Source organism: Molossus molossus, unplaced genomic scaffold, assembly GCF_014108415.1.
Source record: "Molossus molossus isolate mMolMol1 unplaced genomic scaffold, mMolMol1.p scaffold_m16_p_8, whole genome shotgun sequence".
Classification (NCBI taxonomy): Eukaryota; Metazoa; Chordata; class Mammalia; order Chiroptera; family Molossidae; genus Molossus; species Molossus molossus.
Window position 1 is genome coordinate 54,811,311 of NW_023425402.1, and position 6,832 is coordinate 54,818,142.

Sequence of the window (6,832 nt, forward strand, 5' to 3'; positions counted from 1 at the left end):
CTCTTCCAAGTTGGAAAGAATTGTGAATTAAGGATGGTTGTGATTTATTTAAAGCCTTAACCTATAGCTTTTCATTCTTGGCACCAAAGGTCATAAACATGAGAGAAAATTAAAATTAATATTGTCCACCAACTGTATTAATAAATGTATTTATTACCAAATAAATTTAAGACTCATGCTATTGTCCTGGCCAGTTTGGCTCAGCTGTAAGAGCATTGGCCTGTGGACCAGAGAGTCCTGGGTTCAGTTCCTGCTAAGGGCATGTACCCAGGTTGCAGTTTGTCCTCACCCCGTTGGGGCTGTGTGGGTGGCAACCAGTGGATGTGTTTCTCTCATGTTGATGTTTCTCTCTCTCTTCCTCCCTCTCTCCCTCCTGCTCTATCTGAAGACAAATGCAAAAATGTCCTTGGGTGAGTATTTAAAAAATAAAAAAAAAAGACTCATGCTATTTAGTTAGATCTAGCTAGCTGAAACATTCATTTTAAAAGAAAATACTTATATAGAAATGATGTTACTTAAAAGAGAAAAAAAAAAAGACTTTTTGCTCTCAGCATCATAAGCTTATTACTTCCAAAACATATTCTGAATTAGCCAGTACTTTCTACTTTGCTTGGTAGAATTGTTCCACTTGAGGAGATCAAGGATGAGCTGGCTTGGTTTTCTTTTAAAATTCATTTATTGAATTTATTGGGGTGACCTTGTTTAATAAAATTATATAGGCTTCAGGCTTGAATCTATAAATTAAAAAGAACCAGTGCTTCAACTATGGAAAAGTTCTGTCCTAAGGAACATTTCTGCCCAATTTTTTTAAGCCCAGGCAGTTACACCTTTATATCAAAGAATAAAGAAATGTTGGGTGTTTGAACAATTCGACAATATCTGGAATCTACATGTGAGATATGGGTATTTTGCTTTTCTTCTTCCTCTTGCAATTTAGGGATTGAAACAGGGAAAAGAAAATTACTGAGAGAGGATGAAAATTGGGGACCAGTTTTAAGTAGGTGTTTTCACTAGTATCCCCCCCCCCCCCCCCGCTGTGCTTGCTACTGGTTAGAAATTTGTAACCACATTACAGCGCGCGCACACACACACACACACACACCTTTTAGAAAATAAATTCGAACAATAGATTCCAAGTTTGGAGACACCAAATGTTACAATGAGTACTGAGATCTGCAAAAGATTCCTCTTTCTGGAGCAATGCAGTTAGCTGGGTTTTCCAATGATTGAATGGGTCATCTCAGACAAGAAATGACTGCTCGGGGCACAAGATTTTACTTCACTCCATCAAACTGATAGTCGGGTGCAGAAAGCTCCACCCAAAGCACCCTTGACAAACACAGAAGAGAAAAAGTAATGAAGTATAGACTCCACCAGATCCCCCATTTGGTTCTTAGGCCCCTCGCAAAACACTCTGACCTCGGGCACCGATAGAAACGCAGGGGCAGAAGAAGCCCAGGCAGAGAGCGGAACGCAAGGGACCTTTGCGATCCGGCCGAAGCCAGCCCCCTGCTGCGGAAAGGCGACGTCCTAATCAGTGGGCTGGGGACGAGGATGGCACCAGGGTGGGCACCGGGACAAGAGGGGCTCCGCGGGACGGCCGAGTTCGGGAGCAGAGTTCGTAGACTAGGCCTCCTCCTGCACACCAGGCGCCGCGAGGAGGGGGCGCGTTTGGAACTCCTCTGGGGCGTGAAAGGACGGGCTGCAGAGTCCCTTCTTTCCTCCAGAGATGGGACTCGCAGGCAGGTCAGGCCGTTTTCCTGCGGAGATGGAGAGGCAAAGCTGTTCCCAGATCTCCGCGCGGACCTCTCCTCTTCCCTGTGGCCCTGTCCCGACGTCCCACACTACCCTAGCGCCTTCTTAGGCGTCGGCTGGCGTCGCGGGACACTGGGACTACGCGGTCAGGGAAAGCCGCGCGCTGTGACAGAAGTACTTTGGAAAGTACGAGTAGTAGCGCGCGTCAGGGCGGATTCCAGGGGCGGACGGAGCTGGACAGCTCCATCTGTGGGCCCCGCCTGGACCCTGCTTCGGTCTACTGCCCAGCATTTGCTGTTCACACGCGGCTTGCCACCCTGCCTCGCCAGATCGGCCTTACTAGTTAAGGCAAAGCGCCGGAAGCCTGGCCTCTAAGTCTCACAGATCGCACAGCTGGGCGGGAGTGAGGTGGGGATCGGGGTGGGGGGCGCCGCGAGAGTACCAGGCTGGCATTACACTTCCAAGACATGGAGGTTTGTAAAATAATAACATTTCATGCCTTTTACTGATAAAGACATAAATGATAATGAGAAGCGGGAGCTCACATGTGTCTGTAAAAGTTTGAGTAACGGGCATCTGGGTGTGAGTACCCTAGATTAATTTACGCGTCATTCGTGGTTTCCAAGAACTCGCAGTGAGCACTTATTATGGGGGCAGCTCTACGGCGCTTGATAAGAGTCCTCTTAGGTCCTCCCAGGCACTTCAAATATGATCTTCCCCCACGTTTTTAGGAGCACTGCAAGGCAACTGTTAGACAGCTTTCAAAAGACCTGGAGAGCTTGGTGACCCTTAACAAAGAAAGATACAATGAACACACAGGAAAGGTTGTCCAATTTGCTTGCATGGTCCTAGGGTCAAGTCTGGGAGTCAGGCCCAGGTTTTAATGCTTGGGAAAAATTACATCAATGTCTCTAAAGATGATTTTTTATATTTATTTTTTACTCCTTTTATTTTTAAGGGTTTGAATGTGTAAAACCTATTCTACAGCTGAGTAAACCTGTAGTCAATGTAAGTATTCATATCCTAAGGAAAAATACAGAAAATTGATGGCTGTGATTGTAAAAGGTAGAGATTGATTTCCTGTGTCCATAGTGGGCAATTTAATTCTGTATATCATGAAACAAAGGAGAAAGCATGCTTATCAAGAAGGAGGACTTTTTTTCTTTTAGAAAATTTTGTAGGTGAAATTTTGAAATTGTCAGTTGAACTATCTGAAGTTTACCATTATCTTTAAATAAAACACAAGTGACAGGAGGGTACAAAGGCGATATTCCTCAGGGAGATTAACTCTTCCTCTGCCAGTCCTCCCTCCGACCTCCACCCCCGGACTCGCCACACTGCAGGGCTTGACAGTGTTTGGAGATGTCAGGCAGCGGTAATAGGGCTTCGCAACTCTTTGCCTAAGTAAAGGATGGTTAGTAGGTTCTCCGGATGACCGAGTGATCAAGCTGGCAAAGGCTGACTGTGCGAGCAGAGGGAGGCGCACATACAGCCCCGCTGGCCGCTTTGGCGGTTGCTATTGCTACTCCCCCTACCCCTACCCCACCCCCATCCCTTCACCCCCCAGCTTCAGCGCGGCAGTCATACTCCCTCCTCTGGGTGTCTTGAACCTGTTTAGGGTTTAAGATAGGAGAATTTCAAGCTACAGCATCTCTGGAATTGCGCCAGTGGGACCGGCCGGGACCGGTGGGTTACTCTGGCTCCAGCTAAATCTGCCGCTGGGAGAAGTCCCACAGCGACAATTCGACGCTGCCCCGACCGAGGTGGAAGCACTTCGCCGAGGACCCCAGGACACTCAGCGCGGACGCGCTGGGGATGAAAGCAAGGCCACTCCACGCCTCTGCTGAGCAGAGTGAGTGAAGTCTCGGAGAAGAATTAGGCGTGTGTGTGTGTGTGTGTGTGTGTGTGTGTGTGTGTGTGTGTGTGTTTTTCAGGCCCTGCTGCTGTTTAGGCCCGCAGCCTGAGGATGGGGTGGGGGTAGGGCTAGTCGCTCCCTGGAGTCACTCAGGCCTGAGCCTCAGCTGGGCCGAGGAGGTCGACAGGTGTGTGATGCGAACCGGGAGCACCAGGAGGCGTCTGGGAATGAGAGTGGAATGCCTGGGGCGAGTCGTGGGCAGGAATCATCTGGCATTCAGGCCGCCCCCGGGTCTGTGGCTGGGGCTGCAGCTCAGACCACGCTGCGGGAGACCGAGAAGCAGAAACCCGGCAGGAATAGAGCCTACAGGCATGCGCGTCACCCAGCGCCGCCTTGAACTGGTCTCAGCCTGGAGTTTCCTCTACGAGGCCGGGTAGCATGTCGGTTTTAGTTCTCTAGTCGTTACCTCCCTATTTTCATCTCCTAGAGTGGTACACAGCAGCGCTCAGTAAAATAATGGTTCATTCATTTAACAAATGTTTGTTGAGCGTCCACTGTGTGACAGGCGCTGACACGTTCGTGACCAAAGACAAGGCATCTGGCCTCAGCAGGCTTACACTACCTGTTGGCTGAATAAATGAAAAAGAGGCAGGTATCAATGTCAGCTGTAGAAAACAAAATGCACCTCTGGGCTACCTTCCCACAAGTCACCTCCAGAGTACAGGAAGGAGAAACAGGGCCAGGAAGATGCCCTGTTGGCTGCTGTGGGATGGCACTTCTGTGCTTGAGTTCTGGCCAAGAAAGAATTCAGAGCTAAGACTCAACCGCAAGAGAACATTTATTTAGAAAACCACAGAGATAAAAGAAGTAATTTGTAGAAGAAATGGACTTAGCAATAAGTTATAGGGACAAAGGAAGGGCCCTTGAAGCTTAGAAGCTAGGAAGGTACAGGTGATGCACCTGGGGGAGGTGGGGATGGGGAGGGAGAGCGGAAAGGTGCTGGCTGCTGCCCAGAGGGAGAGTGAGCTGGGTCCTCATCCTAAGGGTTTTAAGGGTGGAGTTTTGCGGGAGATCCTAGGGAAAAATCTCAATAGAATATTCATCAGCTTTCCAGCTATGTCCCTTCAGGGTCAGGATCTCCACTAATTGGTCAGTGCCTGAGCAGGGGGTCATTACTCCACGCAGCTGATCCCAAGGTCGGCCTTGGCTCTCTTATCTGGTTTTGCTGCTTTTTTGGGCCTGGAACTGAAATACAACTGAAGCCTAGAGTTATCTTTAGGGAGGAAAGTTCAGGAGGTCTAAACTGTAGGACCAACTGATTTGTTAGGGAAGTAAAGGTCATCCTGGGGTTCCACCGTGCAACTGTTTGTTTGTTAGGCACCTAGGGCTTTTCACCCTGGTGACCTTCTGTACCTGGCCCATCATCCTTGCTCTACTCATGTCTGTCTAACTGCCTATCACAGAACTAAAACCATCCCTTCCCTCTTCCATGTGTCTCTAGGGAGAAGGAATAAGGTAAAGAATGATTGGAAGGATCTCCTATAGTATTAGTTCTGTGTTCTATGGGCATTAAAAAAAAAAAATCACCTTTCAGTGCTGTGGTCTGAATGTTTTTGTCCTCAAATTTTATATGTTAATCCTAATGTCCAAAGTGATGGCTAGGAGGTAGGGCCTTTAGGAGGTGCTTAGGCCATAAGGTTGGAGTCCTCATAAATGGAATTAGTGCTGCCCTGGCCGGTTTGGCTCAGCGGTTAGAGCGTCGGCCTGCGGTCCTGAGAGACCCGGGTTCGGTTCCCACTAGGGGCATGTGCCTCGGTTGCAGTTTGTCCCCGGCCCTGGTCGGTTGTGCTGGTGGCAGCTACTCGATGTGTCCCTTTCACATCGATGTTTCTCTCTCTCTCTCTGTTCATCTCTCTCCCCCCCCACTCTACCTGAACAAAAAATGCAAAAATGTCCTCAGGTGAGGATAAAAAAATAAATAAATAAATAAATGGAATTAGTGCTCTTATAAAAGAGACTCTGGAGCAGTGGTTCTCAATCTTCCTAATGCCGCGACCCTTTAATGCAGTTCCTCATGTTGTGGTAACCCCAATCATAAAATTATTTTTGTTGCTACTTCATAATTGTAGTTTTGCTACTGTTATGTCTTAGGCGATCCCTGTGAAAGGGTCATTTGACCCCCAAAGGGGTGGCAACCCACAGGTTGAGAACCACTGCTCTAGAGAGCTTCCTTTCTCTTTGGACCTGGGAGGGCCACTGTCTGTAAACTGGTGTTATACAAAGTGCTGAGGTCCCAGGCAACCTCAGCTATTGTTCATGGTTCCAAAGAAATAACCCAGAGGACTGCCTGTGAAAGACATGGGTTTATTAAAATTTATGTGTGCACCAGTGGAGTTCAACCACCGAAGTTTGCCCCTGAACTTCTGCCACTGGTGAAGTTGTCCCACTAAGTCCCATCCAGACTGCAGATAGGCCACACCCAGGGTGGCCAGCCAGTGCTATTTTTTTTGTCACCACCTAGACTTTCCCAACACAAGGTTTTATAGGTACAGAAAACAGAAAAAAACAAGGCATGTGCCTGTGTAAGATCAAAACACTAGCTGTTTACAATCCAGGCTCACATCTAGAAGCAGCTACTCTTTGGCCTTTCTTTCATCAAGTTGCTGGCCAGGTTCCCAAGGTCTCACAGTCTGCTTACAGATGGGCTTCATTATATTTCCCACAGGGTGGGAGAGGAAGCTGGAGCATGGAAAGGAGCCCATGTTTCCATTTATCATAAAACTAAGAAGTGGGCTCTCTGCTAGGGTCTTGATCTTGAACTTCTCAGCCTCCACAGCATAAGAAATAAATGTTTGTTGTTATTTTTCTTTAATTTAATTAGTTAATTGACCTTTTTAACAGATGTTTCTCCTTTTCCCCCCACTGATTTCACTGGGCCCCCCTCCCCGCCCTGTCCCCAGCTTTGTTGTCCATGTCCATTGTTCATGCACACATGCATATAAGTTCTGTGGTTTATCTCTCCCCCACTACCCTCTCTTCTAGGAATTGTAAGTCTGTACACCACTTCCACCTCTCTGGGACTGCCCCATTCCTCAGACAGTTATGTTCATTATATTCCACAAATAAGTGAGATCATATGATACTTGTCTTTCACTGTTTGGCTTGTTTCACTTAGGATGACACTTTCCAGGTCACTCCATGTCGTCTCAAAGGATAAGAGAT